Here is a 23,628-nt window from a genome sequence, read left to right as displayed (position 1 = left end):
AAAAAAATTGTCTTTTCAAAAAACTTTTTCAAAAATTTTTCCAAGACATTTCATACAGTGAAAAATAATTTTTTTTTGCGAAACTATCTAATTCTTTTAGTTTGGAACTAACGTCATTAAAAATTGTCTAAGAAAGTTTTTTTACGTACTAAAAGTGAACATTATTGAAAAATAATTGTCTTTTCAAAAAACATTTTCAAAAGTTTTTCTAAGACATTTCATACAGTGAAAAATAATTTTTTTTTGCGAAACTATCTAATTCTTTTAGTTTGGAACTAACGTCATTAAAAATTGTCTAAGAAAGTTTTTTACGTACTATAAGTGAACATTATTGAAAAAAAATTGTCTTTTCAAAATCTTTTTCAAAAATTTTTCTAAAACATTTCATACAGTGAAAAATAATTTTTTTTTGCGAAACTATCTAATTCTTTTAGTTTGGAACTAACGTCATTAAAAATTGTCTAAGAAAGTTTTTTTACGTACTAAAAGTGAACATTATTGAAAAAAAATTGTCTTTTCAAAAAAATTTTTCAAAAATTTTTCTAAGACATTTCATACAGTGAAAAATAATTTTGTTTTGCAAAACCATCTAATTCTTTTAGTTTGGAACTAACGTCATTAAAAATTGTCTAAAAAACTTTTTACGTACCAAAAGTGAACATTATTGAAAAAAAATTGTCTTTTCAAAATCTTTTTCAAAAATTTTTCCAAGACATTTCATACAGTGAAAAATAATTTTTTTTGCGAAACTATCTAATTCTTTTAGTTTGGAACTAACAACATTAAAAATTGTCTAAGAAAGTTTTTTTACATACTAAAAGTGAACATTATTGAAAAAAAATTGTCTTTTCAAAATCTTTTTTAAAAATTTTTCTAAGACATTTCATACAGTGAAAAATAATTTTTTTTTGCGAAACTATCTAATTCTTTTAGTTTGGAACTAACGTCATTAAAAATTGTCTAAGAAAGTTTTTTTACGTACTAAAAGTGAACATTATTGAAAAAAAATTGTCTTTTCAAAATCTTTTTTAAAAATTTTTCTAAGACATTTCATACAGTGAAAAATAATTTTTTTTTGCGAAACTATCTAACTCTTTTAGTTTGAAACTAACGTCATTAAAAATTGTCTAAGAAAGTTTTTTTACGTACTAAAAGTGAACATTATTGAAAAAAAATTGTCTTTTCAAAAAAATTTTTCAAAAATTTTTTAAGACATTTCATACAGTGAAAAATAATTTTTTTTTGCGAAACTATCTAATTCTTTTAGTTTGGAACTAACGTCATTAAAAATTGTCTAAGAAAGTTTTTTTACGTATTAAAAGTGAACATTATTAAAAAAAGATTGTCTTTTCAAAAAAAGTTTTTCAAAAATTATTCCAAGACATTTCATACAGTGAAAAATAATTTTTTTTTGCGAAACCATCTAATTCTTTTTGTTTGGAACTAACGTCATTAAAAATTGTCTAAGAAAGTTTTTTTACGTATTAAAAGTGAACATTATTGAAAAAAAATTGTCTTTTCAAAATCTTTTTCAAAAATTTTTCTAAAACATTTCATACAGTGAAAAATAATTTTTTTTTGCGAAACTATCTAATTCTTTTAGTTTGGAACTAACGTCATTAAAAATTGTCTAAGAAAGTTTTTTTACGTACTAAAAGTGAACATTATTGAAAAAAAATTGTCTTTTCAAAAAAATTTTTCAAAAATTTTTCTAAGACATTTCATACAGTGAAAAAGAATTTTGTTTTGCAAAACCATCTAATTCTTTTAGTTTGGAACTAACGTCATTAAAAATTGTCTAAAAAACTTTTTACGTACCAAAAGTGAACAATATTGAAAAAAAATTGTCTTTTCAAAATCTTTTTCAAAAATTTTTCTAAGACATTTCATACAGTGAAAATTAATTTTTTTTGCGAAACTATCTAATTCTTTTAGTTTGGAACTAACGTCATTAAAAATTGTCTAAGAAAGTTTTTTTACATACTAAAATTGAACATTATTGAAAAAAAATTGTCTTTTCAAAATCTTTTTTAAAAATTTTTCTAAGACATTTCATACAGTGAAAAATAATTTTTTTTTGCGAAACTATCTAACTCTTTTAGTTTGAAACTAACGTCATTAAAAATTGTCTAAGAAAGTTTTTTTACGTACTAAAAGTGAACATTATTGAAAAAAAATTGTCTTTTCAAAAAAATTTTTCAAAAATTTTTTAAGACGTTTCATACAGTGAAAAATAATTTTTTTTTGCGAAACTATCTAATTCTTTTAGTTTGGAACTAACGTCATTAAAAATTGTCTAAGAAAGTTTTTTTACGTACTAAAAGTGAACATTATTGAAAAAAAATTGTCTTTTCAAAATCTTTTTCAAAAATTTTTCCAAGACATTTCATACAGTGAAAAATAATTATTTTTCGCGAAACTATCTAATTCTTTTAGTTTGGAACTAACGTCATTAAAAATTGTCTAAGAAAGTTTTTTTACGTACTAAAAGTAAACATTATTGAAAAAAAATTGTCTTTTCAAAAAACTTTTTCAAAAATTTTTCTAAGACATTTCATACAGTGAAAAATAATTTTTTTTTGCAAAACTATCTAATTCTTTTAGTTTGGAACTAACGTCATTAAAAATTGTCTAAGAAAGTTTTTTTACGTACTAAAAGCGAACATTATTGAAAAAAAATTGTCTTTTCAAAAAAATTTTCAAAAACTTTTCTAAGACATTTCATACAGTGAAAAATAATTTTTTTTTGCGAAACTATCTAATTCTTTTAGTTTGGAACTAACGTCATTAAAAATTGTCTAAGAAAGTTTTTTTACGTACTAAAAGTGAACATTATTGAAAAAAAATTGTCTTTTCAAAAAAATTTTTCAAAAATTTTTCTAAGACATTTCATACAGTGAAAAAGAATTTTGTTTTGCAAAACCATCTAATTCTTTTAGTTTGGAACTAACGTCATTAAAAATTGTCTAAAAAACTTTTTACGTACCAAAAGTGAACAATATTGAAAAAAAATTGTCTTTTCAAAATCTTTTTCAAAAATTTTTCTAAGACATTTCATACAGTGAAAATTAATTTTTTTTGCGAAACTATCTAATTCTTTTAGTTTGGAACTAACGTCATTAAAAATTGTCTAAGAAAGTTTTTTTACATACTAAAATTGAACATTATTGAAAAAAAATTGTCTTTTCAAAATCTTTTTTAAAAATTTTTCTAAGACATTTCATACAGTGAAAAATAATTTTTTTTTGCGAAACTATCTAACTCTTTTAGTTTGAAACTAACGTCATTAAAAATTGTCTAAGAAAGTTTTTTTACGTACTAAAAGTGAACATTATTGAAAAAAAATTGTCTTTTCAAAAAAATTTTTCAAAAATTTTTTAAGACGTTTCATACAGTGAAAAATAATTTTTTTTTGCGAAACTATCTAATTCTTTTAGTTTGGAACTAACGTCATTAAAAATTGTCTAAGAAAGTTTTTTTACGTACTAAAAGTGAACATTATTGAAAAAAAATTGTCTTTTCAAAATCTTTTTCAAAAATTTTTCCAAGACATTTCATACAGTGAAAAATAATTATTTTTCGCGAAACTATCTAATTCTTTTAGTTTGGAACTAACGTCATTAAAAATTGTCTAAGAAAGTTTTTTTACGTACTAAAAGTAAACATTATTGAAAAAAAATTGTCTTTTCAAAAAACTTTTTCAAAAATTTTTCTAAGACATTTCATACAGTGAAAAATAATTTTTTTTTGCAAAACTATCTAATTCTTTTAGTTTGGAACTAACGTCATTAAAAATTGTCTAAGAAAGTTTTTTTACGTACTAAAAGCGAACATTATTGAAAAAAAATTGTCTTTTCAAAAAAAATTTCAAAAACTTTTCTAAGACATTTCATACAGTGAAAAATAATTTTTTTTTGCGAAACTATCTAATTCTTTTAGTTTGGAACTAACGTCATTAAAAATTGTCTAAGAAAGTTTTTTTACGTACTAAAAGTGAACATTATTGAAAAAAAATTGTCTTTTCAAAAAACATTTTCAAAAATTTTTCTAACACATTTCATACAGTGAAAAATAATTTTTTTTTGCGAAACCATCTAATTCTTTTTGTTTGGAACTAACGTCATTAAAAATTGTCTAAGAAAGTTTTTTTACGTATTAAAAGTGAACATTATTGAAAAAAAATTGTCTTTTCAAAAAACTTTTTCAAAAATTTTTCCAAGACATTTCATACAGTGAAAAATAATTTTTTTTTGCGAAACTATCTAATTCTTTTAGTTTGGAACTAACGTCATTAAAAATTGTCTAAGAAAGTTTTTTTACGTACTAAAAGTGAACATTATTGAAAAATAATTGTCTTTTCAAAAAACATTTTCAAAAATTTTTCTAAGACAATTCATACAGTGAAAAATAATTTTTTTTTGCGAAACTATCTAATTCTTTTAGTTTGGAACTAACGTCATTAAAAATTGTCTAAGAAAGTTTTTTAAGTACTATAAGTGAACATTATTGAAAAAAAATTGTCTTTTCAAAATCTTTTTTAAAAATTTTTCTAAAACATTTCATACAGTGAAAAATAATTTTTTTTTGCGAAACTATCTAATTCTTTTAGTTTGGAACTAACGTCATTAAAAATTGTCTAAGAAAGTTTTTTTACGTACTAAACGTGAACATTATTGAAAAAAAATTGTCTTTTCAAAAAACTTTTCAAAAATTATTCCAAGACATTTCATACAGTGAAAAATAATTTTTTTTTGCGAAACTATCTAATTCTTTTAGTTTGAAACTAACGTCATTAAAAATTGTCTAAGAAAGTTTTTTTACGTACTAAAAGTGAACATTATTAAAAAAAGATTGTCTTTTCAAAAAAAGTTTTTCAAAAATTATTCCAAGACATTTCATACAGTGAAAAATAATTTTTTTTTGCGAAACTATCTAATTCTTTTAGTTTGGAACTAACGTCATTAAAAATTGTCTAAGAAAGTTTTTTTACGTACTAAAAGTGAACATTATTGAAAAAAAATTGTCTTTTCTAAGTCTTTTTCAAAAATTTTTCCAAGACATTTCATACAGTGAAAAATAATTTTTTTTCGCGAAACTATCTAATTCTTTTAGTTTGGAACTAACGTCATTAAAAATTGTCTAAGAAAGTTTTTTTACGTACTAAAAGTAAACATTATTGAAAAAAAATTGTCTTTTCAAAAAACTTTTTCAAAAATTTTTCTAAGACATTTCATACAGTGAAAAAGAATTTTTTTTTGCAAAACTATCTAATTCTTTTAGTTTGGAACTAACGTCATTAAAAATTGTCTAAGAAAGTTTTTTTACGTACTAAAAGCGAACATTATTGAAAAAAAATTGTCTTTTCAAAAATAATTTCAAAAATTTTTCTAAGACATTTCATACAGTGAAAAATAATTTTTTTTTGCGAAACTATCTAATTCTTTTAGTTTGGAACTAACGTCATTAAAAATTGTCTAAGAAAGTTTTTTTACGTACTAAAAGTGAACATTATTGAAAAAAAATTGTCTTTTCAAAATCTTTTTTAAAAATTTTTCTAAGACATTTCATACAGTGAAAAATAATTTTTTTTTGCGAAACTATCTAACTCTTTTAGTTTGAAACTAACGTCATTAAAAATTGTCTAAGAAAGTTTTTTTACGTACTAAAAGTGAACATTATTGAAAAAAAATTGTCTTTTTAAAAAAATTTTTCAAAAATTTTTTAAGACGTTTCATACAGTGAATAATTTTTTTTTGCGAAACTATCTAATTCTTTTAGTTTGGAACTAACGTCATTAAAAATTGTCTAAGAAAGTTTTTTTACGTACTAAAAGTGAACATTATTGAAAAAAAATTGTCTTTTCAAAAAACATTTTCAAAAATTTTTCTAACACATTTCATACAGTGAAAAATAATTTTTTTTTGCGAAACCATCTAATTCTTTTTGTTTGGAACTAACGTCATTAAAAATTGTCTAAGAAAGTTTTTTTACGTATTAAAAGTGAACATTATTGAAAAAAAATTGTCTTTTCAAAAAACTTTTTCAAAAATTTTTCCAAGACATTTCATACAGTGAAAAATAATTTTTTTTTGCGAAACTATCTAATTCTTTTAGTTTGGAACTAACGTCATTAAAAATTGTCTAAGAAAGTTTTTTTACGTACTAAAAGTGAACATTATTGAAAAATAATTGTCTTTTCAAAAAACATTTTCAAAAATTTTTCTAAGACATTTCATACAGTGAAAAATAATTTTTTTTTGCGAAACTATCTAATTCTTTTAGTTTGGAACCAACGTCATTAAAAATTGTCTAAGAAAGTTTTTACGTACTATAAGTGAACATTATTGAAAAAAAATTGTCTTTTCAAAATCTTTTTCAAAAATTTTTCTAAAACATTTCATACAGTGAAAAATAATTTTTTTTTGCGAAACTATCTAATTCTTTTAGTTTGGAACTAACGTCATTAAAAATTGTCTAAGAAAGTTTTTTTACGTACTAAAAGTGAACATTATTGAAAAAAAATTGTCTTTTCAAAAAAACTTTTCAAAAATTTTTCTAAGACATTTCATACAGTGAAAAAGAATTTTGTTTTGCAAAACCATCTAATTCGTTTAGTTTGGAACTAACGTCATTAAAAATTGTCTAAAAAACTTTTTACGTACCAAAAGTGAACATTATTGAAAAAAAATTGTCTTTTCAAAATCTTTTTCAAAAATTTTTCTAAGACATTTCATACAGTGAAAAATAATTTTTTTTTGCGAAACTATCTAATTCTTTTAGTTTGGAACTAACGTCATTAAAAATTGTCTAAGAAAGTTTTTTAAGTACTATAAGTGAACATTATTGAAAAAAAATTGTCTTTTCAAAATCTTTTTCAAAAATTTTTCTAAAACATTTCATACAGTGAAAAATAATTTTTTTTTGCGAAACTATCTAATTCTTTTAGTTTGGAACTAACGTCATTAAAAATTGTCTAAGAAAGTTTTCTTACGTACTAAACGTGAACATTATTGAAAAAAAATTGTCTTTTCAAAAAACTTTTCAAAAATTATTCCAAGACATTTCATACAGTGAAAAATAATTTTTTTTTGCGAAACTATCTAATTCTTTTAGTTTGAAACTAACGTCATTAAAAATTGTCTAAGAAAGTTTTTTTACGTACTAAAAGTGAACATTATTGAAAAAAGATTGTCTTTTCAAAAAAAGTTTTTCAAAAATTTTTCCAAGACATTTCATACAGTGAAAAATAATTTTTTTTCGCGAAACTATCTAATTCTTTTAGTTTGGAACTAACGTCATTAAAAATTGTCTAAGAAAGTTTTTTTACGTACTAAAAGTAAACATTATTGAAAAAAAATTGTCTTTTCAAAAAACTTTTTCAAAAATTTTTCTAAGACATTTCATACAGTGAAAAATAATTTTTTTTTGCAAAACTATCTAATTCTTTTAGTTTGGAACTAACGTCATTAAAAATTGTCTAAGAAAGTTTTTTTACGTACTAAAAGCGAACATTATTGAAAAAAAATTGTCTTTTCAAAAAAAATTTCAAAAATTTTTCTAAGACATTTCATACAGTGAAAAATAATTTTTTTTTGCGAAACTATCTAATTCTTTTAGTTTGGAACTAACGTCATTAAAAATTGTCTAAGAAAGTTTTTTTACGTACTAAAAGTGAACATTATTGAAAAAAAATTGTCTTTTCAAAAAACATTTTCAAAAATTTTTCTAACACATTTCATACAGTGAAAAATAATTTTTTTTTGCGAAACTATCTAATTCTTTTTGTTTGGAACTAACGTCATTAAAAATTGTCTAAGAAAGTTTTTTTACGAATTAAAAGTTAACATTATTGAAAAAAAATTGTCTTTTCAAAAAACTTTTTCAAAAATTTTTCCAAGACATTTCATACAGTGAAAAATAATTTTTTTTTGCGAAACTATCTAATTCTTTTAGTTTGGAACTAACGTCATTAAAAATTGTCTAAGAAAGTTTTTTTACGTACTAAAAGTGAACATTATTGAAAAAAAATTGTCTTTTCAAAATCTTTTTCAAAAATTTTTCCAAGACATTTCATACAGTGAAAAATAATTTTTTTTCGCGAAACTATCTAATTCTTTTAGTTTGGAACTAACGTCATTAAAAATTGTCTAAGAAAGTTTTTTTACGTACTAAAAGTAAACATTATTGAAAAAAAATTGTCTTTTCAAAAAACTTTTTCAAAAATTTTTCTAAGACATTTCATACAGTGAAAAATAATTTTTTTTTGCAAAACTATCTAATTCTTTTAGTTTGGAACTAACGTCATTAAAAATTGTCTAAGAAAGTTTTTTTACGTACTAAAAGCGAACATTATTGAAAAAAAATTGTCTTTTCAAAAAAAATTTCAAAAATTTTTCTAAGACATTTCATACAGTGAAAAATAATTTTTTTTTGCGAAACTATCTAATTCTTTTAGTTTGGAACTAACGTCATTAAAAATTGTCTAAGAAAGTTTTTTTACGTACTAAAAGTGAACATTATTGAAAAAAAATTGTCTTTTCAAAAAACATTTTCAAAAATTTTTCTAACACATTTCATACAGTGAAAAATAATTTTTTTTTGCGAAACTATCTAACTCTTTTAGTTTGAAACTAACGTCATTAAAAATTGTCTAAGAAAGTTTTTTTACGTACTAAAAGTGAACATTATTGAAAAAAAATTGTCTTTTCAAAAAAATTTTTCAAAAATTTTTTAAGACGTTTCATACAGTGAAAAATAATTTTTTTTTGCGAAACTATCTAATTCTTTTAGTTTGGAACTAACGTCATTAAAAATTGTCTAAGAAAGTTTTTTTACGTACTAAAAGTGAACATTATTGAAAAAAAATTGTCTTTTCAAAATCTTTTTCAAAAATTTTTCCAAGACATTTCATACAGTGAAAAATAATTTTTTTTCGCGAAACTATCTAATTCTTTTAGTTTGGAACTAACGTCATTAAAAATTGTCTAAGAAAGTTTTTTTACGTACTAAAAGTAAACATTATTGAAAAAAAATTGTCTTTTCAAAAAACTTTTTCAAAAATTTTTCTAAGACATTTCATACAGTGAAAAATAATTTTTTTTTGCAAAACTATCTAATTCTTTTAGTTTGGAACTAACGTCATTAAAAATTGTCTAAGAAAGTTTTTTTACGTACTAAAAGCGAACATTATTGAAAAAAAATTGTCTTTTCAAAAAAAATTTCAAAAATTTTTCTAAGACATTTCATACAGTGAAAAATAATTTTTTTTTGCGAAACTATCTAATTCTTTTAGTTTGGAACTAACGTCATTAAAAATTGTCTAAGAAAGTTTTTTTACGTACTAAAAGTGAACATTATTGAAAAAAAATTGTCTTTTCAAAAAACATTTTCAAAAATTTTTCTAAGACATTTCATACAGTGAAAAATAATTTTTTTTTGCGAAACTATCTAATTCTTTTAGTTTGGAACTAACGTCATTAAAAATTGTCTAAGAAAGTTTTTTTACGTACTAAAAGTGAACATTATTGAAAAAAAATTGTCTTTTCAAAATCTTTTTTAAAAACTTTTCTAAGACATTTCATACAGTGAAAAATAATTTTTTTTTGCGAAACTATCTAACTCTTTTAGTTTGAAACTAACGTCATTAAAAATTGTCTAAGAAAGTTTTTTTACGTACTAAAAGTGAACATTATTGAAAAAAAATTGTCTTTTCAAAAAAATTTTTCAAAAATTTTTTAAGACGTTTCATACAGTGAATAATTTTTTTTTTGCGAAACTATCTAATTCTTTTAGTTTGGAACTAACGTCATTAAAAATTGTCTAAGAAAGTTTTTTTACGTATTAAAAGTGAACATTATTGAAAAAAAATTGTCTTTTCAAAATCTTTTTCAAAAATTTTTCCAAGACATTTCATACAGTGAAAAATAATTTTTTTTCGCGAAACTATCTAATTCTTTTAGTTTGGAACTAACGTCATTAAAAATTGTCTAAGAAAGTTTTTTTACGTACTAAAAGTAAACATTATTGAAAAAAAATTGTCTTTTCAAAAAAATTTCAAAAATTTTTCTAAGACATTTCATACAGTGAAAAATAATTTTTTTTTGCGAAACTATCTAATTCTTTTAGTTTGGAACTAACGTCATTAAAAATTGTCTAAGAAAGTTTTTTTACGTACTAAAAGTGAACATTATTGAAAAAAAATTGTCTTTTCAAAAAACATTTTCAAAAATTTTTCTAACACATTTCATACAGTGAAAAATAATTTTTTTTGCGAAACCATCTAATTCTTTTTGTTTGGAACTAACGTCATTAAAAATTGTCTAAGAAAGTTTTTTTACGTATAAAAAGTGAACATTATTGAAAAAAAATTGTCTTTTCAAAAAACTTTTTCAAAAATTTTTCCAAGACATTTCATACAGTGAAAAATAATTTTTTTTTGCGAAACTATCTAATTCTTTTAGTTTGGAACTAACGTCATTAAAAATTGTCTAAGAAAGTTTTTTTACGTACTAAAAGTGAACATTATTGAAAAATAATTGTCTTTTCAAAAAACATTTTCAAAAATTTTTCTAAGACATTTCATACAGTGAAAAATAATTTTTTTTTGCGAAACTATCTAATTCTTTTAGTTTGGAACTAACGTCATTAAAAATTGTCTAAGAAAGTTTTTTACGTACTATAAGTGAACATTATTGAAAAAAAATTGTCTTTTCAAAATCTTTTTCAAAAATTTTTCTAAAACATTTCATACAGTGAAAAATAATTTTTTTTTGCGAAACTATCTAATTCTTTTAGTTTGGAACTAACGTCATTAAAAATTGTCTAAGAAAGTTTTTTTACGTACTAAAAGTGAACATTATTGAAAAAAAATTGTCTTTTCAAAAAAACTTTTCAAAAATTTTTCTAAGACATTTCATACAGTGAAAAAGAATTTTGTTTTGCAAAACCATCTAATTCTTTTAGTTTGGAACTAACGTCATTAAAAATTGTCTAAAAAACTTTTTACGTACCAAAAGTGAACATTATTGAAAAAAAATTGTCTTTTCAAAATCTTTTTCAAAAATTTTTCTAACACATTTCATACAGTGAAAAATAATTTTTTTTGCGAAACTATCTAATTCTTTTAGTTTGGAACTAACGTCATTAAAAATTGTCTAAGAAAGTTTTTTTACATACTAAAAGTGAACATTATTGAAAAAAAATTGTCTTTTCAAAATCTTTTTTTTAAATTTTTCTAAGACATTTCATACAGTGAAAAATAATTTTTTTTTGCGAAACTATCTAATTCTTTTAGTTTGGAACTAACGTCATTAAAAATTGTCTAAGAAAGTTTTTTTACGTACTAAAAGTGAACATTATTGAAAAAAAATTGTCTTTTCAAAATCTTTTTTAAAAATTTTTCTAAGACATTTCATACAGTGAAAAATAATTTTTTTTTGCGAAACTATCTAACTCTTTTAGTTTGAAACTAACGTCATTAAAAATTGTCTAAGAAAGTTTTTTTACGTACTAAAAGTGAACATTATTGAAAAAAAATTGTCTTTTCAAAAAAATTTTTCAAAAATTTTTTAAGACGTTTCATACAGTGAATAATTTTTTTTTGCGAAACTATCTAATTCTTTTAGTTTGGAACTAACGTCATTAAAAATTGTCTAAGAAAGTTTTTTTACGTATTAAAAGTGAACATTATTGAAAAAAAATTGTCTTTTCAAAATCTTTTTCAAAAATTTTTCCAAGACATTTCATACAGTGAAAAATAATTTTTTTTCGCGAAACTATCTAATTCTTTTAGTTTGGAACTAACGTCATTAAAAATTGTCTAAGAAAGTTTTTTTACGTACTAAAAGTAAACATTATTGAAAAAAAATTGTCTTTTCAAAAAACTTTTTCAAAAATTTTTCTAAGACATTTCATACAGTGAAAAATAATTTTTTTTTGCAAAACTATCTAATTCTTTTAGTTTGGAACTAACGTCATTAAAAATTGTCTAAGAAAGTTTTTTTACGTACTAAAAGCGAACATTATTGAAAAAAAATTGTCTTTTCAAAAAAAATTTCAAAAATTTTTCTAAGACATTTCATACAGTGAAAAATAATTTTTTTTTGCGAAACTATCTAATTCTTTTAGTTTGGAACTAACGTCATTAAAAATTGTCTAAGAAAGTTTTTTTACGTACTAAAAGTGAACATTATTGAAAAAAAATTGTCTTTTCAAAAAACATTTTCAAAAATTTTTCTAACACATTTCATACAGTGAAAAATAATTTTTTTTTGCGAAACCATCTAATTCTTTTTGTTTGGAACTAACGTCATTAAAAATTGTCTAAGAAAGTTTTTTTACGTATTAAAAGTGAACATTATTGAAAAAAAATTGTCTTTTCAAAATCTTTTTCAAAAATTTTTCTAAAACATTTCATACAGTGAAAAATAATTTTTTTTTGCGAAACTATCTAATTCTTTTAGTTTGGAACTAACGTCATTAAAAATTGTCTAAGAAAGTTTTTTTACGTACTAAAAGTGAACATTATTGAAAAAAAATTGTCTTTTCAAAAAAACTTTTCAAAAATTTTTCTAAGACATTTCATACAGTGAAAAAGAATTTTGTTTTGCAAAACCATCTAATTCGTTTAGTTTGGAACTAACGTCATTAAAAATTGTCTAAAAAACTTTTTACGTACCAAAAGTGAACATTATTGAAAAAAAATTGTCTTTTCAAAATCTTTTTCAAAAATTTTTCTAAGACATTTCATACAGTGAAAAATAATTTTTTTTTGCGAAACTATCTAATTCTTTTAGTTTGGAACTAACGTCATTAAAAATTGTCTAAGAAAGTTTTTTAAGTACTATAAGTGAACATTATTGAAAAAAAATTGTCTTTTCAAAATCTTTTTCAAAAATTTTTCTAAAACATTTCATACAGTGAAAAATAATTTTTTTTTGCGAAACTATCTAATTCTTTTAGTTTGGAACTAACGTCATTAAAAATTGTCTAAGAAAGTTTTCTTACGTACTAAACGTGAACATTATTGAAAAAAAATTGTCTTTTCAAAAAACTTTTCAAAAATTATTCCAAGACATTTCATACAGTGAAAAATAATTTTTTTTTGCGAAACTATCTAATTCTTTTAGTTTGAAACTAACGTCATTAAAAATTGTCTAAGAAAGTTTTTTTACGTACTAAAAGTGAACATTATTGAAAAAAGATTGTCTTTTCAAAAAAAGTTTTTCAAAAATTTTTCCAAGACATTTCATACAGTGAAAAATAATTTTTTTTCGCGAAACTATCTAATTCTTTTAGTTTGGAACTAACGTCATTAAAAATTGTCTAAGAAAGTTTTTTTACGTACTAAAAGTAAACATTATTGAAAAAAAATTGTCTTTTCAAAAAACTTTTTCAAAAATTTTTCTAAGACATTTCATACAGTGAAAAATAATTTTTTTTTGCAAAACTATCTAATTCTTTTAGTTTGGAACTAACGTCATTAAAAATTGTCTAAGAAAGTTTTTTTACGTACTAAAAGCGAACATTATTGAAAAAAAATTGTCTTTTCAAAAAAAATTTCAAAAATTTTTCTAAGACATTTCATACAGTGAAAAATAATTTTTTTTTGCGAAACTATCTAATTCTTTTAGTTTGGAACTAACGTCATTAAAAATTGTCTAAGAAAGTTTTTTTACGTACTAAAAGTGAACATTATTGAAAAAAAATTGTCTTTTCAAAAAACATTTTCAAAAATTTTTCTAACACATTTCATACAGTGAAAAATAATTTTTTTTTGCGAAACTATCTAATTCTTTTTGTTTGGAACTAACGTCATTAAAAATTGTCTAAGAAAGTTTTTTTACGAATTAAAAGTTAACATTATTGAAAAAAAATTGTCTTTTCAAAAAACTTTTTCAAAAATTTTTCCAAGACATTTCATACAGTGAAAAATAATTTTTTTTTGCGAAACTATCTAATTCTTTTAGTTTGGAACTAACGTCATTAAAAATTGTCTAAGAAAGTTTTTTTACGTACTAAAAGTGAACATTATTGAAAAAAAATTGTCTTTTCAAAATCTTTTTCAAAAATTTTTCCAAGACATTTCATACAGTGAAAAATAATTTTTTTTCGCGAAACTATCTAATTCTTTTAGTTTGGAACTAACGTCATTAAAAATTGTCTAAGAAAGTTTTTTTACGTACTAAAAGTAAACATTATTGAAAAAAAATTGTCTTTTCAAAAAACTTTTTCAAAAATTTTTCTAAGACATTTCATACAGTGAAAAATAATTTTTTTTTGCAAAACTATCTAATTCTTTTAGTTTGGAACTAACGTCATTAAAAATTGTCTAAGAAAGTTTTTTTACGTACTAAAAGCGAACATTATTGAAAAAAAATTGTCTTTTCAAAAAAAATTTCAAAAATTTTTCTAAGACATTTCATACAGTGAAAAATAATTTTTTTTTGCGAAACTATCTAATTCTTTTAGTTTGGAACTAACGTCATTAAAAATTGTCTAAGAAAGTTTTTTTACGTACTAAAAGTGAACATTATTGAAAAAAAATTGTCTTTTCAAAAAACATTTTCAAAAATTTTTCTAACACATTTCATACAGTGAAAAATAATTTTTTTTTGCGAAACTATCTAACTCTTTTAGTTTGAAACTAACGTCATTAAAAATTGTCTAAGAAAGTTTTTTTACGTACTAAAAGTGAACATTATTGAAAAAAAATTGTCTTTTCAAAAAAATTTTTCAAAAATTTTTTAAGACGTTTCATACAGTGAAAAATAATTTTTTTTTGCGAAACTATCTAATTCTTTTAGTTTGGAACTAACGTCATTAAAAATTGTCTAAGAAAGTTTTTTTACGTACTAAAAGTGAACATTATTGAAAAAAAATTGTCTTTTCAAAATCTTTTTCAAAAATTTTTCCAAGACATTTCATACAGTGAAAAATAATTTTTTTTCGCGAAACTATCTAATTCTTTTAGTTTGGAACTAACGTCATTAAAAATTGTCTAAGAAAGTTTTTTTACGTACTAAAAGTAAACATTATTGAAAAAAAATTGTCTTTTCAAAAAACTTTTTCAAAAATTTTTCTAAGACATTTCATACAGTGAAAAATAATTTTTTTTTGCAAAACTATCTAATTCTTTTAGTTTGGAACTAACGTCATTAAAAATTGTCTAAGAAAGTTTTTTTACGTACTAAAAGCGAACATTATTGAAAAAAAATTGTCTTTTCAAAAAAAATTTCAAAAATTTTTCTAAGACATTTCATACAGTGAAAAATAATTTTTTTTTGCGAAACTATCTAATTCTTTTAGTTTGGAACTAACGTCATTAAAAATTGTCTAAGAAAGTTTTTTTACGTACTAAAAGTGAACATTATTGAAAAAAAATTGTCTTTTCAAAAAACATTTTCAAAAATTTTTCTAAGACATTTCATACAGTGAAAAATAATTTTTTTTTGCGAAACTATCTAATTCTTTTAGTTTGGAACTAACGTCATTAAAAATTGTCTAAGAAAGTTTTTTTACGTACTAAAAGTGAACATTATTGAAAAAAAATTGTCTTTTCAAAATCTTTTTTAAAAACTTTTCTAAGACATTTCATACAGTGAAAAATAATTTTTTTTTGCGAAACTATCTAACTCTTTTAGTTTGAAACTAACGTCATTAAAAATTGTCTAAGAAAGTTTTTTTACGTACTAAAAGTGAACATTATTGAAAAAAAATTGTCTTTTCAAAAAAATTTTTCAAAAATTTTTTAAGACGTTTCATACAGTGAATAATTTTTTTTTTGCGAAACTATCTAATTCTTTTAGTTTGGAACTAACGTCATTAAAAATTGTCTAAGAAAGTTTTTTTACGTATTAAAAGTGAACATTATTGAAAAAAAATTGTCTTTTCAAAATCTTTTTCAAAAATTTTTCCAAGACATTTCATACAGTGAAAAATAATTTTTTTTCGCGAAACTATCTAATTCTTTTAGTTTGGAACTAACGTCATTAAAAATTGTCTAAGAAAGTTTTTTTACGTACTAAAAGTAAACATTATTGAAAAAAAATTGTCTTTTCAAAAAAATTTCAAAAATTTTTCTAAGACATTTCATACAGTGAAAAATAATTTTTTTTTGCGAAACTATCTAATTCTTTTAGTTTGGAACTAACGTCATTAAAAATTGTCTAAGAAAGTTTTTTTACGTACTAAAAGTGAACATTATTGAAAAAAAATTGTCTTTTCAAAAAACATTTTCAAAAATTTTTCTAACACATTTCATACAGTGAAAAATAATTTTTTTTGCGAAACCATCTAATTCTTTTTGTTTGGAACTAACGTCATTAAAAATTGTCTAAGAAAGTTTTTTTACGTATAAAAAGTGAACATTATTGAAAAAAAATTGTCTTTTCAAAAAACTTTTTCAAAAATTTTTCCAAGACATTTCATACAGTGAAAAATAATTTTTTTTTGCGAAACTATCTAATTCTTTTAGTTTGGAACTAACGTCATTAAAAATTGTCTAAGAAAGTTTTTTTACGTACTAAAAGTGAACATTATTGAAAAATAATTGTCTTTTCAAAAAACATTTTCAAAAATTTTTCTAAGACATTTCATACAGTGAAAAATAATTTTTTTTTGCGAAACTATCTAATTCTTTTAGTTTGGAACTAACGTCATTAAAAATTGTCTAAGAAAGTTTTTTACGTACTATAAGTGAACATTATTGAAAAAAAATTGTCTTTTCAAAATCTTTTTCAAAAATTTTTCTAAAACATTTCATACAGTGAAAAATAATTTTTTTTTGCGAAACTATCTAATTCTTTTAGTTTGGAACTAACGTCATTAAAAATTGTCTAAGAAAGTTTTTTTACGTACTAAAAGTGAACATTATTGAAAAAAAATTGTCTTTTCAAAAAAACTTTTCAAAAATTTTTCTAAGACATTTCATACAGTGAAAAAGAATTTTGTTTTGCAAAACCATCTAATTCTTTTAGTTTGGAACTAACGTCATTAAAAATTGTCTAAAAAACTTTTTACGTACCAAAAGTGAACATTATTGAAAAAAAATTGTCTTTTCAAAATCTTTTTCAAAAATTTTTCTAACACATTTCATACAGTGAAAAATAATTTTTTTTGCGAAACTATCTAATTCTTTTAGTTTGGAACTAACGTCATTAAAAATTGTCTAAGAAAGTTTTTTTACATACTAAAAGTGAACATTATTGAAAAAAAATTGTCTTTTCAAAATCTTTTTTTTAAATTTTTCTAAGACATTTCATACAGTGAAAAATAATTTTTTTTTGCGAAACTATCTAATTCTTTTAGTTTGGAACTAACGTCATTAAAAATTGTCTAAGAAAGTTTTTTTACGTACTAAAAGTGAACATTATTGAAAAAAAATTGTCTTTTCAAAATCTTTTTTAAAAATTTTTCTAAGACATTTCATACAGTGAAAAATAATTTTTTTTTGCGAAACTATCTAACTCTTTTAGTTTGAAACTAACGTCATTAAAAATTGTCTAAGAAAGTTTTTTTACGTACTAAAAGTGAACATTATTGAAAAAAAATTGTCTTTTCAAAAAAATTTTTCAAAAATTTTTTAAGACGTTTCATACAGTGAATAATTTTTTTTTGCGAAACTATCTAATTCTTTTAGTTTGGAACTAACGTCATTAAAAATTGTCTAAGAAAGTTTTTTTACGTATTAAAAGTGAACATTATTGAAAAAAAATTGTCTTTTCAAAATCTTTTTCAAAAATTTTTCCAAGACATTTCATACAGTGAAAAATAATTTTTTTTCGCGAAACTATCTAATTCTTTTAGTTTGGAACTAACGTCATTAAAAATTGTCTAAGAAAGTTTTTTTACGTACTAAAAGTAAACATTATTGAAAAAAAATTGTCTTTTCAAAAAACTTTTTCAAAAATTTTTCTAAGACATTTCATACAGTGAAAAATAATTTTTTTTTGCAAAACTATCTAATTCTTTTAGTTTGGAACTAACGTCATTAAAAATTGTCTAAGAAAGTTTTTTTACGTACTAAAAGCGAACATTATTGAAAAAAAATTGTCTTTTCAAAAAAAATTTCAAAAATTTTTCTAAGACATTTCATACAGTGAAAAATAATTTTTTTTTGCGAAACTATCTAATTCTTTTAGTTTGGAACTAACGTCATTAAAAATTGTCTAAGAAAGTTTTTTTACGTACTAAAAGTGAACATTATTGAAAAAAAATTGTCTTTTCAAAAAACATTTTCAAAAATTTTTCTAACACATTTCATACAGTGAAAAATAATTTTTTTTTGCGAAACCATCTAATTCTTTTTGTTTGGAACTAACGTCATTAAAAATTGTCTAAGAAAGTTTTTTTACGTATTAAAAGTGAACATTATTGAAAAAAAATTGTCTTTTCAAAAAACTTTTTCAAAAATTTTTCCAAGACATTTCATACAGTGAAAAATAATTTTTTTTTGCGAAACTATCTAATTCTTTTAGTTTGGAACTAACGTCATTAAAAATTGTCTAAGAAAGTTTTTTTACGTACTAAAAGTGAACATTATTGAAAAATAATTGTCTTTTCAAAAAACATTTTCAAAAATTTTTCTAAGACAATTCATACAGTGAAAAATAATTTTTTTTTGCGAAACTATCTAATTCTTTTAGTTTGGAACTAACGTCATTAAAAATTGTCTAAGAAAGTTTTTTAAGTACTATAAGTGAACATTATTGAAAAAAAATTGTCTTTTCAAAATCTTTTTTAAAAATTTTTCTAAAACATTTCATACAGTGAAAAATAATTTTTTTTTGCGAAACTATCTAATTCTTTTAGTTTGGAACTAACGTCATTAAAAATTGTCTAAGAAAGTTTTTTTACGTACTAAACGTGAACATTATTGAAAAAAAATTGTCTTTTCAAAAAACTTTTCAAAAATTATTCCAAGACATTTCATACAGTGAAAAATAATTTTTTTTTGCGAAACTATCTAATTCTTTTAGTTTGAAACTAACGTCATTAAAAATTGTCTAAGAAAGTTTTTTTACGTACTAAAAGTGAACATTATTAAAAAAAGATTGTCTTTTCAAAAAAAGTTTTTCAAAAATTATTCCAAGACATTTCATACAGTGAAAAATAATTTTTTTTTGCGAAACTATCTAATTCTTTTAGTTTGGAACTAACGTCATTAAAAATTGTCTAAGAAAGTTTTTTTACGTACTAAAAGTGAACATTATTGAAAAAAAATTGTCTTTTCAAAGTCTTTTTCAAAAATTTTTCCAAGACATTTCATACAGTGAAAAATAATTTTTTTTCGCGAAACTATCTAATTCTTTTAGTTTGGAACTAACGTCATTAAAAATTGTCTAAGAAAGTTTTTTTACGTACTAAAAGTAAACATTATTGAAAAAAAATTGTCTTTTCAAAAAACTTTTTCAAAAATTTTTCTAAGACATTTCATACAGTGAAAAAGAATTTTTTTTTGCAAAACTATCTAATTCTTTTAGTTTGGAACTAACGTCATTAAAAATTGTCTAAGAAAGTTTTTTTACGTACTAAAAGCGAACATTATTGAAAAAAAATTGTCTTTTCAAAAATAATTTCAAAAATTTTTCTAAGACATTTCATACAGTGAAAAATAATTTTTTTTTGCGAAACTATCTAATTCTTTTAGTTTGGAACTAACGTCATTAAAAATTGTCTAAGAAAGTTTTTTTACGTACTAAAAGTGAACATTATTGAAAAAAAATTGTCTTTTCAAAATCTTTTTTAAAAATTTTTCTAAGACATTTCATACAGTGAAAAATAATTTTTTTTTGCGAAACTATCTAACTCTTTTAGTTTGAAACTAACGTCATTAAAAATTGTCTAAGAAAGTTTTTTTACGTACTAAAAGTGAACATTATTGAAAAAAAATTGTCTTTTTAAAAAAATTTTTCAAAAATTTTTTAAGACGTTTCATACAGTGAATAATTTTTTTTTGCGAAACTATCTAATTCTTTTAGTTTGGAACTAACGTCATTAAAAATTGTCTAAGAAAGTTTTTTTACGTACTAAAAGTGAACATTATTGAAAAAAAATTGTCTTTTCAAAAAACATTTTCAAAAATTTTTCTAACACATTTCATACAGTGAAAAATAATTTTTTTTTGCGAAACCATCTAATTCTTTTTGTTTGGAACTAACGTCATTAAAAATTGTCTAAGAAAGTTTTTTTACGTATTAAAAGTGAACATTATTGAAAAAAAATTGTCTTTTCAAAAAACTTTTTCAAAAATTTTTCCAAGACATTTCATACAGTGAAAAATAATTTTTTTTTGCGAAACTATCTAATTCTTTTAGTTTGGAACTAACGTCATTAAAAATTGTCTAAGAAAGTTTTTTTACGTACTAAAAGTGAACATTATTGAAAAATAATTGTCTTTTCAAAAAACATTTTCAAAAATTTTTCTAAGACATTTCATACAGTGAAAAATAATTTTTTTTTGCGAAACTATCTAATTCTTTTAGTTTGGAACCAACGTCATTAAAAATTGTCTAAGAAAGTTTTTACGTACTATAAGTGAACATTATTGAAAAAAAATTGTCTTTTCAAAATCTTTTTCAAAAATTTTTCTAAAACATTTCATACAGTGAAAAATAATTTTTTTTTGCGAAACTATCTAATTCTTTTAGTTTGGAACTAACGTCATTAAAAATTGTCTAAGAAAGTTTTTTTACGTACTAAAAGTGAACATTATTGAAAAAAAATTGTCTTTTCAAAAAAACTTTTCAAAAATTTTTCTAAGACATTTCATACAGTGAAAAAGAATTTTGTTTTGCAAAACCATCTAATTCGTTTAGTTTGGAACTAACGTCATTAAAAATTGTCTAAAAAACTTTTTACGTACCAAAAGTGAACATTATTGAAAAAAAATTGTCTTTTCAAAATCTTTTTCAAAAATTTTTCTAAGACATTTCATACAGTGAAAAATAATTTTTTTTTGCGAAACTATCTAATTCTTTTAGTTTGGAACTAACGTCATTAAAAATTGTCTAAGAAAGTTTTTTAAGTACTATAAGTGAACATTATTGAAAAAAAATTGTCTTTTCAAAATCTTTTTCAAAAATTTTTCTAAAACATTTCATACAGTGAAAAATAATTTTTTTTTGCGAAACTATCTAATTCTTTTAGTTTGGAACTAACGTCATTAAAAATTGTCTAAGAAAGTTTTCTTACGTACTAAACGTGAACATTATTGAAAAAAAATTGTCTTTTCAAAAAACTTTTCAAAAATTATTCCAAGACATTTCATACAGTGAAAAATAATTTTTTTTTGCGAAACTATCTAATTCTTTTAGTTTGAAACTAACGTCATTAAAAATTGTCTAAGAAAGTTTTTTTACGTACTAAAAGTGAACATTATTGAAAAAAGATTGTCTTTTCAAAAAAAGTTTTTCAAAAATTTTTCCAAGACATTTCATACAGTGAAAAATAATTTTTTTTCGCGAAACTATCTAATTCTTTTAGTTTGGAACTAACGTCATTAAAAATTGTCTAAGAAAGTTTTTTTACGTACTAAAAGTAAACATTATTGAAAAAAAATTGTCTTTTCAAAAAACTTTTTCAAAAATTTTTCTAAGACATTTCATACAGTGAAAAATAATTTTTTTTTGCAAAACTATCTAATTCTTTTAGTTTGGAACTAACGTCATTAAAAATTGTCTAAGAAAGTTTTTTTACGTACTAAAAGCGAACATTATTGAAAAAAAATTGTCTTTTCAAAAAAAATTTCAAAAATTTTTCTAAGACATTTCATACAGTGAAAAATAATTTTTTTTTGCGAAACTATCTAATTCTTTTAGTTTGGAACTAACGTCATTAAAAATTGTCTAAGAAAGTTTTTTTACGTACTAAAAGTGAACATTATTGAAAAAAAATTGTCTTTTCAAAAAACATTTTCAAAAATTTTTCTAACACATTTCATACAGTGAAAAATAATTTTTTTTTGCGAAACTATCTAATTCTTTTTGTTTGGAACTAACGTCATTAAAAATTGTCTAAGAAAGTTTTTTTACGAATTAAAAGTTAACATTATTGAAAAAAAATTGTCTTTTCAAAAAACTTTTTCAAAAATTTTTCCAAGACATTTCATACAGTGAAAAATAATTTTTTTTTGCGAAACTATCTAATTCTTTTAGTTTGGAACTAACGTCATTAAAAATTGTCTAAGAAAGTTTTTTTACGTACTAAAAGTGAACATTATTGAAAAAAAATTGTCTTTTCAAAATCTTTTTCAAAAATTTTTCCAAGACATTTCATACAGTGAAAAATAATTTTTTTTCGCGAAACTATCTAATTCTTTTAGTTTGGAACTAACGTCATTAAAAATTGTCTAAGAAAGTTTTTTTACGTACTAAAAGTAAACATTATTGAAAAAAAATTGTCTTTTCAAAAAACTTTTTCAAAAATTTTTCTAAGACATTTCATACAGTGAAAAATAATTTTTTTTTGCAAAACTATCTAATTCTTTTAGTTTGGAACTAACGTCATTAAAAATTGTCTAAGAAAGTTTTTTTACGTACTAAAAGCGAACATTATTGAAAAAAAATTGTCTTTTCAAAAAAAATTTCAAAAATTTTTCTAAGACATTTCATACAGTGAAAAATAATTTTTTTTTGCGAAACTATCTAATTCTTTTAGTTTGGAACTAACGTCATTAAAAATTGTCTAAGAAAGTTTTTTTACGTACTAAAAGTGAACATTATTGAAAAAAAATTGTCTTTTCAAAAAACATTTTCAAAAATTTTTCTAACACATTTCATACAGTGAAAAATAATTTTTTTTTGCGAAACTATCTAACTCTTTTAGTTTGAAACTAACGTCATTAAAAATTGTCTAAGAAAGTTTTTTTACGTACTAAAAGTGAACATTATTGAAAAAAAATTGTCTTTTCAAAAAAATTTTTCAAAAATTTTTTAAGACGTTTCATACAGTGAAAAATAATTTTTTTTTGCGAAACTATCTAATTCTTTTAGTTTGGAACTAACGTCATTAAAAATTGTCTAAGAAAGTTTTTTTACGTACTAAAAGTGAACATTATTGAAAAAAAATTGTCTTTTCAAAATCTTTTTCAAAAATTTTTCCAAGACATTTCATACAGTGAAAAATAATTTTTTTTCGCGAAACTATCTAATTCTTTTAGTTTGGAACTAACGTCATTAAAAATTGTCTAAGAAAGTTTTTTTACGTACTAAAAGTAAACATTATTGAAAAAAAATTGTCTTTTCAAAAAACTTTTTCAAAAATTTTTCTAAGACATTTCATACAGTGAAAAATAATTTTTTTTTGCAAAACTATCTAATTCTTTTAGTTTGGAACTAACGTCATTAAAAATTGTCTAAGAAAGTTTTTTTACGTACTAAAAGCGAACATTATTGAAAAAAAATTGTCTTTTCAAAAAAAATTTCAAAAATTTTTCTAAGACATTTCATACAGTGAAAAATAATTTTTTTTTGCGAAACTATCTAATTCTTTTAGTTTGGAACTAACGTCATTAAAAATTGTCTAAGAAAGTTTTTTTACGTACTAAAAGTGAACATTATTGAAAAAAAATTGTCTTTTCAAAAAACATTTTCAAAAATTTTTCTAAGACATTTCATACAGTGAAAAATA

Source organism: Aplidium turbinatum, chromosome 3 (assembly GCF_918807975.1).
Source record: "Aplidium turbinatum chromosome 3, kaAplTurb1.1, whole genome shotgun sequence".
In the NCBI taxonomy this organism is placed as follows: domain Eukaryota; kingdom Metazoa; phylum Chordata; class Ascidiacea; order Aplousobranchia; family Polyclinidae; genus Aplidium; species Aplidium turbinatum.
Note: the sequence above shows the minus strand (reverse complement) of the source record.